The sequence below is a fragment of the Apodemus sylvaticus genome, chromosome 22 (assembly GCF_947179515.1).
Source record: "Apodemus sylvaticus chromosome 22, mApoSyl1.1, whole genome shotgun sequence".
Classification (NCBI taxonomy): domain Eukaryota; kingdom Metazoa; phylum Chordata; class Mammalia; order Rodentia; family Muridae; genus Apodemus; species Apodemus sylvaticus.
The window spans coordinates 6,822,268-6,844,672 of record NC_067493.1 but is presented as its reverse complement, the minus strand read 5'-3'; the positions used below and the strand labels follow the sequence as shown (position 1 = coordinate 6,844,672).

At 41.0% G+C, this 22,405-nt stretch overlaps 1 pseudogene; it reads right to left on the bottom strand.

Moving 5' to 3' along the window:
- Positions 1-19,602, bottom strand: part of LOC127673242 (zinc finger protein 431-like) — a 109,060-nt pseudogene extending 89,458 nt beyond the window's left edge.
- Positions 19,603-22,405: the final 2,803 nt, after the last annotated feature.

The following is a 22,405-nucleotide window of genomic DNA, read 5'->3' as shown; positions in this document are numbered from 1 at the left end:
CTGCTGACAGCACAGCATCACATCTCCTGCAAACTCATAACCTGGATACCAAGCATTTTGGTCCATGAGTTGGTTCATGGGGTCCAGATCTTTGGTTTGCACAGAATCCCACTGCAACCTTCATGGCAAGATCTGATCTCATTGTCAAAACAGAAGCACCTAAATACAAAATCACCTGTGATGTTTGAAATCTTTATGGAATTTCATCTTGGAGTTGTTGGCAGCCTAGTGGAATTTAGCTAGGCTGCAAGTCTCAAGTTGAAGCAGTTACTGGTTTTCAGCTCACAGCCAAGAAACATTTAACCTTCTGGCCAGACTCATTTCCTGGCCAGGCACCTTTTCTGGCAAGAAGAATAGAGACCACAGAGTGTATTTCTTTGTGTAACCATTGCTGTCCTGAAAATCGCTTTTACTTGACTACATCAAGAATTATGCAAAATCCAAAACTTAAGGACACAACTTCAAGGGATTTGTTGTCTAATTTGTAGAAGGTAATCAGGTTCTTTGAAGTAGGTACACATGAATTCAATGCAGATCTCTTTGAGATTGAAAGACACAGGCCTTTAATCTGGATATGGAGCAAGAATGCCACATAACTGTGTCATTGTGATAGTTATTTTTTCTATGAGCCAGTGTTTGTCTGCAATACCACTGGCTATATAGGAACACTGTTTGTAGACCAGGCTACACATAGAGATCGACCTGCAGAACTCAAGCCAATAGTGCTTGGATTAAAGGCATGATTCACTACACCCAGCCGAAGGCACCCACCTTGAATCCAGAGATTGAGTCTGGAACACACACCTTTAATTGTGGCTACACCTTTATCTTGAGGCCTACATTAGAACACAGGGGAAGCAAGTTTTCATGTTGCATGCTTACTCTCTCCTAGCTATCAAGTCTTATTACTTAGCAGGCATTAGAGCTTGCTTGTCTGTGGTTTCAGCTGTTACTGAATAGTAGCTGAGACATCCAGCCTCAGGGACTGAGAACTTCTGGATTCTTGGACTTTGCTTCCTATCCAGCTGCTGTGTGATAAGGTCGACTGCATCCAGTAAGTCATTCTAATATATCCCATTTCAGGAAAGGGAGCTGGAGTGAGAGGTCATTCTATTTGATCTTTTATTCTGTAAACCAGGCACCCCAGATTGATTTGCTGGCCCTTTAGCACTTTCTACATTGCCTGTCTATTCACTTGCCTATAATGTTTAATAATTCTAGACAATTGCATCCATAGTGAAATTATTTTCACTCCTTTTGGGTTTGCTTGTTTTGTTTCTTGAGCCTAGGTTTTCCTGTGTAGCCCTAGTTGTCCTTAAACATGGTCTGACAACTAGTGGGTCCTTGAGATCAGAGATCCACCTGTCCTTGCCTCTGTTCCCGCTCCTTTCTCATAGGTGCTGGGACTAAAGCTTTATACCACCAACCTGGGAAGACCCTTGACTCCTTATGCAATGCCAATAGCTGCTAGGATAATGGGTGTAAAACCCAGATACAAGCAGTGTAATGGTTGGAAGGGTATAATTAATTTACTGGAATCGTCTCTGTATCAGAGGGCAGGTACTTGCTCTCAGTGGTCCATGGATAAAGCCAAGGTGATGAAGTGGTTATGTCTCAGTTTTTTCAAAAATACATCAGATTCTGAAGAGCATCAACTACCAAGTACATGTGTCTTGCCAGTCCTGAGTACAGGATCTTGCACATCTGTGCCACTTTCTGTCTGTGGAGACCCAAACATCTTCCCTGAGGACAGTTGGACTGTTGAATGGGATCCATACTCCTCTCCCTGTGTATTTCAGATCTTGGACTACCTGAGATACCGCCACATAATGAATCGTGACATAAGAAAAGCCACAGAAGTCTTCCAGAGTGAGAGTCAGAGGGAGCCACAAGTGTCCCCAGGAGATGTGGTCAAAGACAAAGATATGGAGGATCCAACCCAACCCTCACCTAGCCTAATGAGAGAGAAAGGCCTGGAACTTGAGACCTGTGATGGTGGGGACAGCACTGACCAGGACCCTGCTTCTGATAGTCCCAGATTCCTAGGCTGCTGGGCACAGCTTCCAGAAGAGTGGGCGGAGGAGGAGGAGGAAGAGGAGAAAGAAAAAGAGGAGGAGGAAGGGGAGGCAGCAGAGGAGGAAGAGGAAGAGGAAGAAGAAGAAGAAGAAGAAGAAGAAGAAGAAGAAGAAGAAGAAGAGGAGGAGGAGGAGGAGGAGGAGGAGGAGGAGGAGGAGGAGGAGGAGGAGGAGGAGGAGGAGGAGGAGGAGGAGGAAGAGGAGGAGGAGGAGGAGGAGGAGGAAGAGGAAGAGGAAGAGGAGGAGGATGAAGAGGAGGAGGAGGAAGAGGAGGATGAGGAGGAGGAGGAAGAAGAGGATGAGGAAGAGGAGGAGGAGGAGAAGGAGGAGGAGGAGGAGGAGGAGGAGGAGGAGGAGGAGGAGGAGGAAGAGGAGGAGGAGGGGGAGAAAAAAGCTACCCAGATCTCTGTTTGGAACCCAGGAACACTGATGTATTCTAAGACTTGCAATTAGGGGAACTTGTGTCAGCTGCTCTGACAGCTGTGTCAGAAAAGGCACACACAGGACACTTGTGTCTTTGCAGCCATGTGATGTTTGTTTCTTTATTTGTTTACAGCTCTCTTAATAAAAGTGTTTAAAACCTGGAAGTTTACATTCGTCTTAAAATAACCCAAGGGAAAAGATGAAGAGTGTATTGGACACACATGAGGATACTCTACAGTTTCCTAATGCTGGTTACATGAGTAACAGGTGTATTTTTTTAAGGAAGTCCTAAGAGGGACCTCAGGCATCCATTTTCTCATGTGCGATGGGCCATAAGATAACCGGCACACAGCAGACAACCTTCTGCTGAATCAGCATGAATGATGACAGATCTAACAATGTGCTTCCACTCCAAATTTATCTAGCGGCCATCTGAAACTTCCATTTTAGACCTTCTTTCTTCTTTATAGAATAGGCTAGCCCTGAACACAGATTCACATGGCCTTGCCTCTCCACAAAAGGGATAAGAGGTCTGTGACACCACAGGTGTCACATTCTACACAGGTGAATTTTTCTATTTTTACCAATTTCCAGAGCACATTTCTGCATCCAATTTGTAGTGCTGGACCTAACACAGAAAACCAAGCCACCTAGCTTTGAGAGGGTGTCTTTTATGTGCGTCCAGTCTTGGAAGTGCTTCTCATTTTATAAGCCTTACTTTACCTCTTAGTCTTCCAGGAAGTCTAACCTCTCAGCAGGAAATGTATCTAAAGTAGGTATGTTCACGCAGGCAGGTGGATCCCTGTGAGTTCCAGGTCAGTCTGATTTGCACAGAGAATTCTAGGGCAAACATGGATATATAGTGAGTGGAGTAAATGAATGATGGACGGATATGAATGACAGTCCTTGCTGCATTTCTGGAGTATAAAAGGAAACATCTGTGTAAAACAGTGCTCAGCAACTGGGAGAGTCAGATAAGCTCTTTCTCCTGGCATTTCACCTGCACAAGATAATGCCTGGGAAGTTAGTTGCTCTCATTCTGCAGCCCACTCTTTCTCTCCAGTGCCCACTGAGTTCTCGACACCATACTGAAGATGTGGGTGCTAGTACTCAGGCAGCATGGTCAACGTCCGCTGTGATTCCAAGATACTGGTTTTGTACTTTCTTGGACTGTGAGTTTCAGTTTCATCTTTTCAGTATTCCCAGAAATTTTAAGGCATCATTTCCCCACCCCCCCAGAAAGACCTAAGCTGCGAAGTAAGTCATGTCACAGGCTAGAGAGTGATCACACAGCTGTCAGCGTGAGGAGGACACTTAAATAGCATCCCCTTCCCTTCCAACTCATGAGTACAGGAACGGTTTTACCTCTCAGAAAAAGATTTCAGCTTTCAGACTTCTTGTAGAAATATATCCGCCAAGAAAACAGAAAATAGTAGGCAGGAATTTTATGGGCATTTGGATGGGCATTCAGGGAAGGAATTTAAAAGAAAGTTCTTGTCCCTGCCAGTAGATTTTATTCTGAAAAACTGTTCTAGAAGAAATCAGCCAGGACAATCAAAGAGACACAGAAAAAACACAAACAAAAACAAAAACAAAAGAAAATTTACCTTACTGTAGATCTCAGGTATGCAGATCTCATCTGACTCACCATAGTCCTTAGAGTTCCAGACCCTTTCTGTCTTAGTCAGGGTTCCTATTCCTACATAAACATATTGACCAAGAAGCAAGTTGGGCAGGAAAGGGTTTATTCAGCTTACACTTCCAAATTGCTGTTTATCACCAAAGGAAGTCAGGACTGGAACTCAAGCAGGTCAGGAAACAGGAGCTGATGCAGAGGCCATCGAGGGATGTTTCTTACTGGCTTGCTTCCCCTGGTTTGCATAGCTTGATCTCTTATTAAACCTAAGAATACTAGCCCAGAGTTGGTACCATCCACAAGGCTACTCCCCATCACTAATGGAGGAAATGCTCCACAGCTGGATCTCATGGAGGCACTTTCCAAGCTGAAGCTCCTTTCTCTGTGATAACTACACCCTGTGTCAAGTTGACAAAAAAAAAAAAAATACCCAGCCAGTACACCTTCTAAGTCAGGCATCTCTGAACTGTCAAATCTCAGACACTGCGGTTGTTGACAGTTGTTGACAGATTAGTCATGTCTACATCCTATCTGACAACTACCCTAAGCTGTTTCACTCCTGTGCATGCGGAACTAAGGGGCATCCTAGAGTGGGACAGGAAGATTAGCTGTCTCAGTTGGTGCTTTCCATTGTGTTTGATTCCTTCACTGATCTGACCAGCTCAGAGACCTTTCCTGTAAGTCTATTAGCATAAGGACTTATTTCCTTTTCCGGAGAGTTGCTACCTATCTTCACCATTTCTCTGCACATAGACTTCTCCACATAGCCAAGCAAGTGCTTGGACTATTTAAAACAAACAAAGAAACAAATAAACCAACAATAAACTAGAGACCTGTCTACCTCTGGTGTGCTACGATTAAATGTGTGCACCACCGTGACTGCCCCTGGAAGTGCTTGGTATTTGATTACAACCTTAAGGGCCTTTCCTGTTCCTTGGACCCCATTCATGAGCCCCATTTGGTGGATGTGACAGTCAACCTTACACATTAAAGGCATGGATTAAAGGGAAGTGTTTTGTGCTTGCCTGGACCTGGTCATCTGTCACCTCTTGGTTGCCAGTTTGAAAGATCTACAATCAGATTGTTCCTTTCTTGTCATTATAAACTGCAGGTAACTTACCATGCTTCCCACCCCCCATTCCCCTGCCCAATCGCTTTTACCCACACTTCCACTCTGCCCTCTTCTAGAGAACAATATAAGAAATCCCAGTGGGTGGACCACTCTTTTGTTCCTACCAAGCCTCTTTGTTTACACGTCCCAAACCTAATGAAACTCCACACAGAGAAATTTCTCTGACTTAATTAGTGAACACTTCCTACCACCGATTTGAATCCTGATTTTGACAGTGAAATACAATTATACAGGTGGTTGAGAGAAAATATTTTAATTATGTACATTTTCCATCAGAATGCATTGATTCTACATAGCTTTAAGGAAAAATCCCTCAACATATTAATTGAACTGTCAGAAGACCAAACTACAGATACTTCAAGGCTCCTGGGCGTGTGGGGCACAGTCCCAGCTCATAAATCCACAGAGGCAGCATGAGTCTCTTGTTCAGTTTTGCTCTGGCTCCTTCCAGTGAATATATTGTAGGATTCAAGGTGTATGCTCTCCACAATGCTTGGGTGTCTTTCCTTTCCAGGTTCCTCTCTCACTAAGGCTCTGTTTTTAGTCATTTCTGGGAGCCCCCTTGGCTCCAGAATTCATCTGGGGCAAGGATGTCTCCACCACTGTTGGAGCTGTCATCTTCTGCCTGGTTCAGAGCCCATTGAACCCTTCTCATGGAAGTAGCTCCTACTTCTTGAGGAACCCAAAGTCTCTCTGAACTCTCAGCCATTGGCTCCTCTCCATGTGGCTCTCTACAACATTTCTGTCCCCTCTCTTCTCCAAATGCAGCTTCGTCCAGCAGTGTGGTTATGCTGGGGTTCCCAGGCCCACAGCACCAAGGTTGCTGACAAGAGGGATGACTCAAGTCTTCAAAATTATCCATTGCCCAGGCCCATGCCTGTTCTGTGGCCATATGTGGAGGCATTTGGGGCACTGAGTGGTCCTTCCTTCCAAGCAGCTCTTCCCAGGGTGATGCAGAAGCGATAGCTTCAGATACTCAACCAAGTAGCAGAGTTTAGCAGGTGACATTCTCCAGATTACAATAAGAAAAATCTGAAAAAAATAATTAATATATATTTATCTGTTATATTATATCCTGTATATTTCTCCTTGTAATATATATGTAATATATTTACCACAGGAGTAGTCGCAGATTTAGCCTACATATTACTAGTATCAACAGGTGAGGCTGCTAAATCAATAGAGATAAATTTATCAAATACATTGAACTGATATCTGTTTTATGATATCTGCCTTGTGTATTTTGCCTGAATTCAAAGACAGAATGGCATTTCAGTGACTGAGGATGTAGCTCAATGGCAAACACAGAGGAAGAGACGTTCTTCTCATCACCTCAGGGATCCTTCTCCAATATTGACCTTATAATGGATCCCAAATCAACAAATGCCAGAAAATTGAAATGACACCTTGTATCTTGTCAGAGCACCATGGGTTAAAGCTACCCTGCAACAACAGCAGAAACAACAAACAGAAAGTCTACACAACTCTCTGCTCACTGATCTCTGGGGTAGGGAAGAAATAAAGGAAGAAATTCAGTTCTTTCAACAATGCAACTAAAATGAAGGTGCATTTATGTGATACAATGAAAATAGTCCTAACTTCATAGTACAATGCCTACATAAAGAAATTAGAAAGTGCTCATATCGGCAATATATAAGTCATATTAGTTAGGATTCTCTAGAGTCACAGAGCTTACGGAATGTCTCTATAAATGAAGGAAATTAATTGTAATGACTTACAGTCTGCAATCCAAACAACCCAACAATTGGCAACTGTGAATGGGAAATCTAATAGTCTAGTAGTTCCAGCTGATATTCTGTGCAAGCTGGAATCCTGAGAGGTTGGTTGCAATAGATGTGTTGGCAAGTCATTGCAAGCCGGCAGAGAGTGACTCCTCCTTCCCCCACTTTCCTTATATAGGCCTCCAGCAGGAGGTATGGCTCGGATTATAGGTGTGTGCAACCTGGTTTGGATCTGGAACTTGCTTTGTCCCAGGTTGACTTTGAACTCAGAGATCTGATGTCTAAGTCTCCCAGGATTAAATGCATGGCCTATTTTGCCTGGGGCTAAGCTTTGCATGGCCACTCGGCTTCAAGATCTTTCTGCTAAGATCTAGCTCAGAAGTCTCTGCCTTCCAGCCTCAAGATCTGGATCACAGGTGTGGCCTCCACTTCTGGATTATCTTTCATTTCACACATAGTCAAGTTGACAGCCAGGAATAGCCATCACAATAAAATACCTGAAAGCTCTAGGAAAAAGTGAAGAATCAAGCACCCTAAAGAGGAGTAGAAGGCAGGAAATAATCAAAATTGGGGCTGAAAGGGATCAGTTAGAAACAAAGAAAACAATGAAAAGAATCAATAAAACCAAGTGCTGGTTCGTTGAGAAAATCAACAAAATAGACAATCCTTAGTCACATTACCAAAGAGATAGAGAGACAGAATCCAAAACAAAATCCAAAATTAAAAGGGAGGCCTGAGAGCTGATAGTGAGGAAGCTCAAAGAATCATTAGGTCTTACTGCAAAAACCTGTACTCTACAAAATTGGAAAATCTTAACAAAATGGACGATTTTCTAGACAGATACTACTAACCAAATTTAAATCATGATCAGGCAAACATTTTAAGTAGCAAAAAAAAAAACAAAAAAAAAAAAAAAACAAACAAAAAAAAAAAAAACAACAACAAAAAAAAAACCCTAAAGAAAGAGAAGCAGTCATTAAAAGTCACCCAACCAAAAAAGGCCCAGGACCAGATGATTTTGGTGCCAGCTTTAGCTCAGAGATTTGGCCCTATTCAAGAGACCCTTCAGGGATCACTAGAGCTTCACTGAATTGGTCCCTGTGCTACAGAGTCCCAGCCTAGATCTGCAGCATATCTCTTTACAGTTGAAAAAGAACCTGGTCAACAGGAGGAAAATTCAACCTCAAGACTCCCTCCTGTTTCCCATTGATGGGGCCCTACCCATGCCCCTTGGGCTCCATAAAGACTTAGCCCTGTTACTAATTGTTTTCATGGAACTTTAGGAAGTTCCATGATTTAGACTTCTAGTCATAAGAGAAAGGGATGAATGGCAGACCAAATAATTTTAGTTTGGTCTCCATTTTAGAAAACATGAATTAAGTTTAAACTCAGGTAAACAATCGCACTGGTACCTAGCATTAGTTTACAAGTTGACCCCCAACAAAATTCAAACCTAGCTCCAGTCTCTAGACTCAACAAAACAGCATTTTAAAGATATTCTCCCAACAAACCTCCAAATCCAGGTTATAAGCCCACACTCTTCTGAATGACCAACTATGCAGAGGGGAGCAATATTTATGGTTATGAACTGCCTTCCAGCATCAGCCAACTATGATAAAGGTCACAATAGCTTTCCAATTAGATCTTTGCACACTTAAGACCTGCTTCCTGCCTTGCCACAGAGAGATACTTGGGCCTCTCCATCCATCAAAACAGTACTAGGTGATTGTGGTATTTTGGAGGGTCCCGACCAAACTTAGAATAAAGACCCTACTATGAGTTACATCAGATTGGTTCCTATCTATTTTCGAGATCACTAACATTTCGCTGGTACTACACTTCTCTTTTAGCCACTTACCTCCTTGGTGTGTTGTTTCTGTTTTATATACTCTAAAAATAACTTTTGCCTTTTTCACTTATTTCTTTGTTTCATGAATTTCTAAGCACCAGATTTCAGGATCATTTGCTTGCCACCTCCCCACCTCTTTCAGGATTATGAATACCACCACAGAAGGAGTGCAGAAAGCTCAGTGTCATCCATCCCAGGAAAAACACTGCTGATGTCCTTTTTTTCTAGACCTAGAGCAGAAGAGCTGGTTTTTCACTCCTTGTGTGTAACGAAGCTCTTTTGGGATTTGGTACCAGTGGCTTCTGACCTCCTTCAGTTCTGTCATGAGCAGACCTAGAGCCCTGGCTTTCTGCCCTTCATATCCCTGACTTAGAAGACATCTGGTTTGACAGTCCCTCAACAAACTGCTTAAAAGTCCTGCTGTCTGCTTCCCTATAAATATTACTCCTTTCCAGGGCAGCCTGGAGCCCAGCTATCCCAGTAGATCCCTGTCTGCCTTCTGTGCAGAAAAAGAGACTACAGGATGGAAAATTATGTGTGTTCATCTCAAAGGCAGAACATAAAATATGAGACAGTGACCAGGGCTGCGGAGTGGGCAGGTGGAGAGGAGATTCTGTGTCCTGAATGTTCATTTCTACACTTAGCTGTTCCCTGTAACCACCTCTCTGCTGGGAACACAGGATTAGCATCTGCTCCGGACTCCAGCTAAGGAAAGGTCTCTTGACAGGATTTTCATTCAGGACACTGTGACACGTGCCTTTAATCTCAGAATGAGGGAGTCAGTGGCAGGGGTATCTTTGACTTGGTGGTCGTCTTATTCTAAAAAATGGTTTTCAGAACAGCCAGGGTTACAAAGAGAAACTCTCTCCATGGTCGCTATTCTTTGTTGTCAACTTGATTAAATCTCCAATTAACCAAAATCCAATACTTGAGGACACATCTTCATGGGATTTTTGTTTAGTATGTAGAAAGTAATCAATGTCTTTGAATTTGGAAGACTGGAATTTAATGCAGATCTTTTTGAGCTTGAAAACACAGGCTTTTAATCTGGATATGGAGCAAGAAAGCCACAGAAATTTGTGATAATTGTTATTATGAACCATGGTTTCTCTGTAAAACCACTGGTTGTTCTAGAACCCAATTTGTAGACCAGGCTACTCACAGATTTCCACCTGCATGATTCACTCCCACAGTGCTTGGATTAAACACTTGTGTCACCACACCCAGCAGAAGACACTCAGCTTTAATCCAGAGATTGAATCTGGAACACACACCTTTAATTTGGGACACACCTTCATCCTGAGGCCTATATTAGAACACAGAAGAAGAAAGCTTTCACATTGCCTGCTTGCTCTCTCCTAGATAGCAAATCTTATTGTGTCACCGGCTTAGAGCTTCCTCGTCTGTGATTCCATTTTCTACTGAAGACCAGCAAAGACTTCCAGTCTCAGGAACTGAGAACTTCTGGATTCTTGGACTTTCCTTCCTATACAGCAGTTGTGGAATAAGACAGCCTGCATCCTGTAAGTCATTCTAATATCTCCCCTTTCAGGAAAGAGAGTGATTGAGAGATCATTCAATGTGATCTTTTACTCTTTAAAGTAGGTTCCCCAAGGAGATTTCCTGGCCCATGAGCACTTTAAACTTTGCATATAATGGTTAAGTCTAGACGATTGCATCCAGAGTAATAGGATCTTAATTTGAGAAGCTTCGCTCTGTTTTTTTTTTTTTTTTTTTTTCCTGCTTTTTTTGTCTTTTGAGCCTTGGTCAGAAGACTAAGTGGTGTTATTTTTTAAAGAAGTTTCAGGCATTCTTAGAAAATCTGGTTCTCATGTGTGCTGGGACATGATATAACCACCACACAGGAAACAACCTTGAGAACTTTGAGGAACCCCACTGCTGAGTCAACATGGATGGCAACTCTTCTGAGAGTGTAGAGATTCAACACACCCCAGAGATACTTAGAAACGATAGAAAACAGTGAGGACCTAAAAAAAAATGAAATTGGCTCTGGATCACATTTCTTGTATACTGGCACATGGGTGCCAGGGGTTTCATCCAGGGTTTCCTCCACACATTCTGGAAATGGGTTTACAAAGGATCTCACTACAGCCTCCCTGGCCAAGTCTGGTTCCATTTTAAGAGTAAAGCACATAGAAACAAAATCAACTTTGTTGTTTGCAATCAAGGTCTGATTTAGCCTCAGCCTGCTGACAGCACAGCATCACATCTCCTGCACACTCACACTCGGATACCAAGCATTTGGTCAGTGTTTTGGTGCATGGGGTCCACATTGTGGGTTTGCACAGGATCTCACTGCAACCAGTCTGGCAGGGTCTGATCTCATTGGCAAAAGGATAGCACCTAGCAACAAAATAACTTGTGAGGTCTGAAATGTTTATGGAATTTCAGCTTGGAGTTGTTGACAGCACAGTGGAATTTAGCTGGGCTGCAAGTCTCAAGTTGAAGTAGTTCGTGGCTTGCAGCTCACAGCCACGAAATATTTAACCTTCTGGCCAGACTCATTTCCTGGCCAGGCTCCTTCTCTGGCAAGAAGAATAGAGACCACAGAGTGTATTTCTCTGTGTAACCATGGCTGTTCTGAAAATGGGTTTTGCTTTATTACATCACAAATTATGCAAAATCCAAACCTTAAGGACACAATTTCAAAGGGATATGTTGTCTAATTTGTAGAAGGTAATTAGATTCCTTAAAGTAGGAACACTCCAATTCAATGCAGATCTCTTTGAGCTTGAAAGACACAAGCCTTTAATCTGGATATGGAGCAAGAAAGTCACATAACTGTGTCATTCTGATTGTTATTGTTTCTATGGGCCAGGGTTGATTTGCAATACCACTGATTGTATAGGAATGCACTTTGTAGACAAGGCTACTCACAGAGATCCACCTGCATGATTCACTCCCATAGTGATTGGATTAAAGGCATGAGTCACCACACCTAGCAATAGACATACACCTTTAATCCAGATATTGAATCTGGAACACACATCTTTAATTTGGGCCACACCTTCATCTTGAGGCCTATATAAGGACACGGAGGAAACAAGTTTTCACATTTACTGCTTGCTTTCTGCTAGCTAGCAAGTCATATTGCTTAGCTGGCATTAGACCTTGCTTCTCTGTGATTCCATCTTCTACTGAGGACCATCTGAGACATCCAGCATCAGGGACTGAGATCTTCTGGATTCTTGGACTTTGCATCCTATACAGTTCTTGTGGAATAAGACAGACTGCATTCTGGAGGTCAATCTAATATATCGCCCTATCAGGAAAGAGATTGAGTGAGAGTTCATTTTATGTGATCTTTTGCTCTCGAAAAAAGGAACCCCAAATAGACTCCCTGGTCCATGAGCATTTTCCCCATTACCTGTCTAATCAGTTGCCTATAATGTTTAACTCTAGACAATTGTGTTATGTTGAAAGATTTTTTTTCTATCCATTCACATTGAAGTGGTGAGAGGCTAGTGATTAGAAGGGAGTGAGGTGGAGGAGCTAGGGAGAGAGGCACAGAGAGATACATGCAGGAGCCATGAGTGTGAAAGGGTAAAGACACAGAAGGCCAAGATGGAATCAGAGGTAAATATATCTAAAAGTTATACTATTAGGATAGAACTTTTACTATCATAGATGGCTTTGTTATTACCTTATTGACATCTTGAACATTTTAAAAATATATTTAAATATAATTGGCAAATTAATTAAGTGTTGAGAGTCTGTTCTTCTGGGTAATTTGAGACTCCTTGATTGGGGAACAGCAGAGCTGGTGTCCCACAGGTAGTGTGATATGTGTGAAACGTGGGTCCCCTGCATATGGCAGAGAGAGAACTCAATTGAGATGCTAAGAAAGCTAGTTGGAAGAGATTGCCTTAGAGGCAAAAATGAGAGTATCTCTGGAGACACTGTGGAGACAAAAGTGGCCAAAAAGTCTGGGCCCAAAGTGGCCCAGACTGCTCTACAGAGTCCGTGGCATGGACCAGATTCTTGATAGCCTGGCTTGACCCTACCAAAGAGCTAGATTGCTGCCTCTGCCAAGGACCTCACTGAGCAGACTGGCTGTTTCTCCTGCAGTTATTGTGGGTGAAGAATGTGTTGGCTCATTTTAAAATTAAATACCATTACAACATCCAGAGTGATAGCATTTTATGTTGAGAAGCTTCATTCTTTTTGTGTTTACATGTTTTATTCTTTGAGCCTAGGTTATCTTGTACAGCCCTGGCTGTCTTGAAAGTAGGTCTGACTACCAGGCTGGCCTTGAGACCAGAGATCCACCTGCCTCAGCTTCTATCCCCAATCTGCTTCATTCCTATAAGTGCTGAGATTAAAGTCTTGCACCACCAGACTGGGCAGAATCTTGTCTCCTAAGGCAATGCAAATAGATGCTAGCATTGTGGGTTTAACATCCAGTTTACCACAGTGCAATGCTTGGGAGGGTATAATTAACTAACTGGAGACTTCTTTATATCAGAAGGTCAAGGACTTACCCTCAATACTCCATGGATAACCTGAAGGTTCTGAGGGAGTACCTTCTCAGTTTTGTCAAAAATACAGAAGATTCTAAAGATCATGGACTGCCGAGTGCACATGTTTTGCCAGCTGTGAGTTCAAGATCTTCCACGGCTCAGCCACTTTCTTTCTGTAGAGAACCAAACCACAACTTTGATGATGGCTGGATTGTTGATTGGGATCCATACCCCTTTTACTTGAGAGCTTGGACAACCTGAGATAGAGCAGCAGATTGAATTGCGCCATGAAGGGCACAGAAGTCTTGCAGACTGAGTGTCAGAGGAAGCAATAAGTGTCCCCAAAAGATGTGGACAACATCTAAGACAAAGGGTCTAGACCAACCCTCGGCAAGCTTGTTCAGGGAGAAAATTCTGGAACTTGCGACCTGTGATGGTGTAGACTGCACTGACCAGAATCCTGCTTCTGACCATCCCAGGAACCTAGGATGCTGGGCATGGCTTCATAGGGCTTTCAGTTAGAAGAAGAAGTGAAAAAACCTCACCCAGAACTCTCTTTGTAGTCTTGGAACCCTGAAGCCTGCTAAGACTTGTAATTAGGGGATCTTCTGTCAGCCCATGCCAAGGCATCCCTTCCTCCTGAGGTTACCAGACACAAGACAAGGTATAGAACAGAATAAAGTTTATTCAGGGCATGGAGAGGGGAGTCAAGAGGGTAGTAGAGGCAGAGAAAGGCAGAGAGAGGGAGAGAGTAGAGAAGCAGAGGCTGCCATGATCATGTGGAGAGAGGGGGAGGGAAGAGGAAGGGAGGGGAGCCCAAGAAGGGGCAAGAGAGAAGCTGAGAGTAAGAGGATAAGAGAGGGGGAGGGGCAAGCAGCCCCTTTTACAGTGCACCAGACCTACCTGGCTGTTGCCAGGTAACAGTGGGGAGGGGCATTCCTGGCTGTTGCCAGGTAACTGCGGGTGGAGCTTAGACAGAATCCTAACAACGGGGAGGTGCATCAGGGCGTGGCTATAAGGGACAGCTTTGGTTATCTTAACTGGTGTGGGAAGCCCCACCCACTGTGGGCAGCACCATTCCCTGGCTAGGATCCCGGGCAGTGTGTGGAAAGGGGCTGAGCAGCAGCAGGCATTCATTGCTCTTGGTGTTCTGATTATTTACACACCTGATGTGAGTGTGCAGCTGCTTCACACTTCAGAGTGGCATTGCCCACCATGAGGGACTTTACTGTGAACCGTGAGCCGGAATAAACCTGTTCTCCTGACAGAGTATTTTATCAAACAACAGCAGTGATTAAGATACTTGTGAATTGACCTTTATCCATTCAAGGTGGTCACAATCAGAGGTAATGTTGTGCTTTGTTTAAAGAATTTTTTAATTAGCTATTTTCTTATTTACATTTTTTTTTTGCTTTTGTTTTTTGAGACAGGGTTTTTTTGTGTAGCCCTGGCTGTCCTGGAACTCACTCTGCAGATCAGCTGGCCTCGAACTAAGAAATCCACCTGCCTCTGCCTCCCAAGTGCTTTTTTTTTTTTTTTTTTTAACATTTTTCATTTTTACATTTATATTTTTATATATTTTATATTATATATTCATATGTTTATATTTATATTTTATTTACATTTCAAATGTTCTCCCCTTTCCTCATTTCCCCTGTGAAAACCCTCTATCCCATCCCACCTTCCCATGCTCACTAACCCACCCACTCCTGCTTCCCTTACCTGCTATTCCCCTACCCAGGGGCAATCAGACTTCATGGGTCCAAGGGCCTCTCCTAACATGGATGTCCGACCAGGCCATCCTCTGCTACCCATGTGGCTGGAGCCATGGGTCCCTCCATGTGCACTCTTTGGTTGGTGGTTTACTCCCTGGGAGCTCTGGGGGTACTGCTTGGTACATATTGTTGTTCCTCCTATGGGGGTGCAAACACCTTCAGTTCTTTGGGTCCTTTCTCTAGCTCCTCCATTGTTGACCCTGTGCTCAGTTCAATGGCTGGCTGAGAGCGTCCCCCTCTGTGTTTGTCAGTGACCCTCAGGAGACAGCTATATCAGGCTCCTGTCAGCAAACACTTGTTGGCTGGCCCCGATATGCTTGCTTTACTCTAACTCACCCAGACAGGGATTGCAACACCATCGAAGGTAAGAGGAGGCCTTTGTCCACCGTCCATCTCTGCTACCTGGTCTCAAGGTGGTCACAAGATGGCTTGAAAATTTGACCAGAGTGTATATTAGGCAGAGAGAAAATAAAAGCCCTACAGATGTTTTATAAAGGGTCATGGAGGCATTTTTGACAATACACACCCATGGACCATGAATCTGCAGAAGCAAAGGAAGGAGACATCAAGAAATTTTCAAGTTGGAGGATGAAATTGATAAAATAGAAAGAGAACAATTCAGAGAATTAATGAAACATGGAGTTGGTCTTTTGATCCTTTTATTAGACAAGATAAATAAACCCCTATTAAAAGATAAAGAATATACAAATTAATGAAATCTAAAATAAAATGGGGGATTAAATAGCAGGTAATGAAGAAATCCAGAGAGTTGTAAAGACATAGTTTAAAAAGGGTACATTCCACCAACTAGGAAATTCTAAAACAAATAGCTAACTTCCTCAATAGTTTCCCCATCCCAAAATTAAACTAGAGAAAAACAACTTAAACTGACATAAACATGAAGGAAAACAGAATTCATTAAAAATATGTCCCCAATATGAGCCCACGTCTATGAGATTTAGGGTAGAGTCCTACCAAACTTTCAAAGAGGATTTAACAAGAATTCAGTGTATTCAACAATATAGAAACAAAATCAATATTAGTCAATTTATTTTCTGAACCCCTAATTATTCATATATCCAGTCAAGAAAGACTGTGTGATAAAAAAAGAATTACAGACCAATTACCCTAATACCACAGATTCAAAAATACTTAAAAGATAAAACAAATAAAATAAAATATGAAACACATCAAAAGATCGTCCACCATTAACAGTGAGGAAGGCTTCATTCTAGAAACAGTGATGGTTCAACAAAATGGGATTAAAGTGTAAGAAAAACCAAGAATTGATCATCTCATGAGGTAATATAAACTTCTCTGACAATATTCAACACCACTTCATGATAAAATTCTCGGAGTTCTGCTGCTTACTGTGGCTGGAACATGGCTCCTTCCATTCCATTATCAACAGCTTTCAATATTTCAAATATATCACTGCCTTATCTTGGCTTTCCTGGAACTTGCTTTGAGATCTACCTTGATCTCAAAGATCTGCATGACACTGTCTCGTGAATGGTGGGTTAAAAAGCATGTAACACCATGCCTGGAAGTAAGATTTTCTGTTTATATTTTAAATTCAGAACCCAGAATCCAAATATATCCCTTGGCAATTTGACACATACTTGTATCTTCATATGTCTACATCAAAACAATAACCAGGTAATAATAATTCCTAACATGATACACTTCTCTTTCATACAACTGCAAACCCATATGTTTAGCTGAATGTAGTCTTGTCCTAATGTAACTATTCCTTTAAGGCCATTGAATATCGTTGATTACAGGATTAAACTGGATTCAACTTCCTGATGATGCCTTGTATTTTGAACATTTCTTTTTTTATTTTTCCTTTCTTAGTTTCTATGTTTGTTAAAAATTTTCATGCCAAATTCTATGCGGTGCTTTTTGTGACTTACTTTGTCAAAACAATTAATGTAAACATCTTTACCTTAACCTCAAGGAAACTCTTCAGACGAGGGCAGCAAACTTCTTTGCAAAAGCATTAAAAAATAAACAAACAAACAAACAAAAAATCTCCAGAGTGGAAATAATCCCAAGCACCCATGTCTATCATATCCTACATTATGATACCCTCCTAACTCCCACTTAATTCATGATCATATTCATTAATTTTCTCTCCAGGACACAGAATTTGGGGACTTATCCCTGGTGAAAACACTTTACCACATTGATTGCATTAATAAGGTTTCTGTCCGGTGTGTGTTCTTTTATGTTTGTAGATGACTGGGTCTTGTAAAGGCTTTACCACATTGATTACATTCATAAGGTTTCTCTCCAGTATGTGTTCTTTTATGATATTGGAGATCACTGTGCTGTGCAATAGCTTTACCACATTGATTACATTCATAAGGTTTCTCTCCAGTATGTGTTCTTTTATGATATTGGAGATGACTGCGCTGTGCAAAGGCTTTACCACATTGATTACATTCATATGGTTTCTCTCCAGTATGTGTTCTTTTATGATATTGGAGATTACAGTGATAGGCATAGGCTTTACCACATTGTTTACATTCATAAGGTTTTTCTCCAGTATGTGTTCTTTTATGTCTTTGGAGATGACTGGGTCTTGCAAAGGCTTTACCACATTGATTACATTCTTAAGGTTTCTCTCCAGTATGTGTTCTTTTATGATATTGGAGATCACTGTGCTGTGCAAAGGTTTTACCACATTGATTACATTCATAAGGTTTCTCTCCATTATTTGTTCTTTTATGTCTTTGGAGATGACTGTGCTGTGCAAAGGCTTTACCACATTGATTACATTTATAAGGTTTCTCTCCAGTATGTGTTTTTTTTTTTTTTATGTCTTTTAAGAACACAGTGATGTACAAAGGCTTTACCACATTGATTACATTCATAAGGTTTCTCTCCAGTATGTGTTCTTTTATGTATTTGGAGAGTAATGTGCTGTGCAAAGGCTTTACCACATTGATTACATTCATAAGGTTTCTCTCCAGTATGTGTCATTTTATGTCTTTGGAGATAAATGGGTTTTGCAAAGGCTTTACCACATTGATTACATTCATAAGGTTTCTCTCCACTGTGTGCTCTTTTATGATCTTGGAGATGACTGGGTCTTACAAAGGCTTTACCACATTGATTACATTCATATGGATTCTCTCCAGTTTGTGTTCTTTTATGATATTGGAGATGACTGGGTCTTGCAAAGAATTTACATTCATATGGTTTCTCTCCACTATGACTTCTTAAAGGCCTGCAACAATAATTAGCACATGTGAAACCTTTACTGTATTAATTACTCTTATGAATCATGTAATCAGTTTGAATTATGTTTACAATTGGGTATATGGTAGAAAAGCATCAGATCCTAAGGTTTTAGCCCTTTGCATGTTTATGGTGTTCTCCCTCATCATGAGTTGTTCAAGTCACTTGTGATCGTTATTACATGGCTCATATTTATAACATCCTCTTTATATAAGGGATTTTTATATAATATATTTCAGCTATCTGAAGAACGTTTGAACAACTCTCATCTTTGCAATACTAATTACATTCATAATTTTCCCTATAGAGTGAATTACAACACATTTTACTGTGAACCAGGATACACAGAAAAATTTCCAAATTCCTAGTACCCATAAAGATTTTCTACACAATGAGTTTGGAGATATTCCCCGTAAAACTATAAAACCACTTAGTTGCAAATGTACATCATATTCCTAATGTCTATCAAAGGCAGAATGCTACATGACTTCTCATTGTTCTAGAACAAAAAAAAATTTGTTGCTTCCTTCAATATCCCTATAATCTTACTATGGACTATATGCTTATTTGGATGTTTTGGATATACATTTTTCTCTATTCAATATACAATTTCTAAGTACTATGAGACTGTACAGATTGACAGGTGCATAGCATAGCTCTAAAGGAGCTACATATCAAATGGATACACTAACCAGATATCAGATCTTAAGGTATATGGTTTTGTCAGAATATTATAATTAGAGCTACTCTTGAAGGACTGTTATTTGACACTCTTGCTTTTCAATGGAGACTCCAGAACATGTGGACATTTCCTCAGAGGCAAATTTGTATCAGCTTGCACATAAAAATTACCTTTCAGGTCTTCTACTAATTTGACAATTTTCTTCAAGATGATGGTCTCCCCAATAATAGCCTAAAACACAGTAACAGAAAATCAATGATATACTATTGGAAATTAGGCAAAATTCAAGGTACTGTGAATTATCACTGCATTATGAATGTTACAATTAAAATTCAGTTAAACTGAATTATTCAGCTCAATCTTCTTTATTCACAGTTAAAATAATAGGAGATCATCATTAACCAAGAAACATTACTTTCCTTTAGAAAAAAAAATAGCAGTCTTACCTATAGCTTCGAGATTCAGGTAGGTTTCCAACATCACATCTTTGTAGAGATTTTTCTGTGAAGGATCCAGCAAATTCCACTCTTCCCCAGTGAAATTCACATGTACATCATCAAAAGTCACAGCATCCTAAATATCCCATACATGTGTATAACACAAAAGATCATATTAACATCATTGTAAAGGAAATATATGCTTCCTCAAAAACATATACAAATAATTTTGGCACATGATGCACTTATATTCTGACTCAGAATTTATAATCACTGTGTCATTTTAGAGGGATCTTGATTTATAAGATTTAGGTGTGTCAATTTTGAACATGTTGAATAGGATACAGCCTTGTCAGAGAAATGCCAATTGAGAGGTTGATGCAGTGGAAACAGATCCACAATACTGAGCACACATCTGAAAAATTGTATGAACGATTACTAACTACAAATCTCATGGGCAAGCTGGGTGTATTTGCTCATGCCTTTAATCACAGAGTTACAGGCAGGTATATGTCATTTAGCTTGATGGCAGCATGGCCTATGTAATGTGTTCTAGGATACCAAAAGTTATATATTATGGACATCAACACTCTACCAAAATCAACCAAGGAAACAAAAATGATAGAGAACTCACAATTCTTTATTAAAAGTTCCTACAATGAATCATACATTCATTTCAGAATTGTGTTAATGTTGCAGAAACATGAAGTGCAACAGTTTAAACTATAACATTAATAAAGTTTTACTAAAAGACAATGCATGATTAAATAGTTACAAATGAACAGATGAAAATAATAATAATATAAATGTTGATTATAAATAAGCAATGTAGGTTTGGAGAGAGATTTCATCAGTGGCGAGCTGTTGCTTGTCTTCCACATAATGGTGGTCAATTTCTCACAAACACACAGGACCAACAACTACTCATTACTTCAAATTCAAGAGTTCTGAGGCCATCTTCTGACAATAGTAAATGTGAGAAACATGATATTCTTATTCATGCACACAGGCAAAAGAATCGTATTAATACAAACATTTCAGAACAAACACAAGACTGAGGCAGAATGGCATACACCAGGCACGCAATGACCCTGAAATTTCAGATAATATTGACATCATGAACATATGCCATCCTGAGAAATAGAAAAGAACCTATATATTTGGATATATTTCAAAACTAAAGATATGGATATAAAACAGCTTATCCTCTGAGACATCGCCCCAGGCCTGACCCTGTCTTCTTAATGTATATTATAAAAAGAAAATATAGTATGGACACAGGTGCATAGACACCACCCATTCTTCTACAAGAAAGCAACTAGTCCAGATGTTTCGATCAGAATTACTATCAGCCATGATACTGAAGTTATTCATAGGTCATGGCCTCAACTTCCAAGTAAGAAGCACCAGTAGAAATCTCACAGGAAGTCACATCTGGTTGATGCTTCCAATCCAACCCCACAGAGGAACTACCACCCCAGCACCCACTGCTCAGCTGCATGTTCCTCCCCATTGGTCAGTGTCCCATGCTCAGGTAGCTCTCTCATCCAGCCCAGGCCCACTGGTTTATGAATATTGTCACCCTCAGTGGAAGACCCTTCCCATTTCAATCATCCACACTATCTCACACAGACATTGCAACCAGCCATTCTGATGAGGGCACAGGCATCTGAAGGCTGAGGCACCTTCAGATGACTGTAGCTCTGAAATAATGAAATACCAGGCATCTGAAGGCTGAGGCACCTTCAGATGACTGTAGCTCTGAAATAATGAAATGCTGGCAGATTTACCTCTCTCTTGACTATGTCTCTTTGTGGATTGAGAAGAGCATCTCTTACTGCCCACATCCTCTCCTAGCTTTCAACATTAACCAGCAATCTCTCTTGAACATAACAAAAAGGTCAGTAAAAAAGGCCACACTCAGCCAACACAATGAAAATCTAGACAGAAAACTGTAACACAGGAATAAACACCCTCACAAACAAGACAAACTGAGAAAACTTACCTAGACCAATAATCACTACAAATGATGCTGCCCAGACACCAGCATGGAAAGATAAGCATTACCAGGCAGGAATATAAGTCACTATCCTCAGGGTCTCACTTCTCTCCTTTCACTGAAACAACCTCTTTCACATCTGACTCTTACATGTTTCAGTTGCATTTAGATTCTCGGGACATGATAGAGAGGGAGAAGGAAGAAGAAGAAGAAGAAGAAGAAGAAGAAGAAGAAGAAGAAGAAGAAGAAGAAGAAGAAGAAGAAGAAGAGGAGGAGGAGGAGGAGGAGGAGGAGGAGGAGGGAGGAGGAGGAGGAGGAGGAGGAGGAGGAGGAAGAGGAGGAGAAGACGAGGACGAGGAGAAGGAGAAGGAGAAGGAGGAGGAGGAGGAGGAAGATGAAAAAGATCAATCAGCATAAAGGTCTCAAAAATATTTCAAATGAAATAATGAATGGAAAAATTTTCTAAAGCAAAAAAGGTGCCCGTTAATGTACAAGAAACATCAAAAATACCAAACAATGGGGAAAAAGTCCCTTTGCTACGTAATAATCACAACACTAAACATATTAAATAAATATAAAAAAAGCTACAGCCAAAAAAACAAAGTAAACAATAGAATGAGTAATGTATGAAATCACAACTATTAGATTCATATCTGTCTTCTATTTTTTAAGGCATTAATTCATTACTTATACAATGTTCTCCCTGCATGTATTCCTGCAGGCCAGAAGAGGGCACCAGACCCCATTCCATATAGTTATGAGCCACCATGTGGTTGCTAAGAATTAAACAAATGGCCTGTGTAAGAACAACCAGAGCTATTAACCTTTGAGCCATCACTCCAGCCCTAACCTTGCCTTCTTAATGTATATTATAAAAGACAAAAAGGTTTGGACCCAGGTAATGCATAGTCATAGAAACCACCCATGC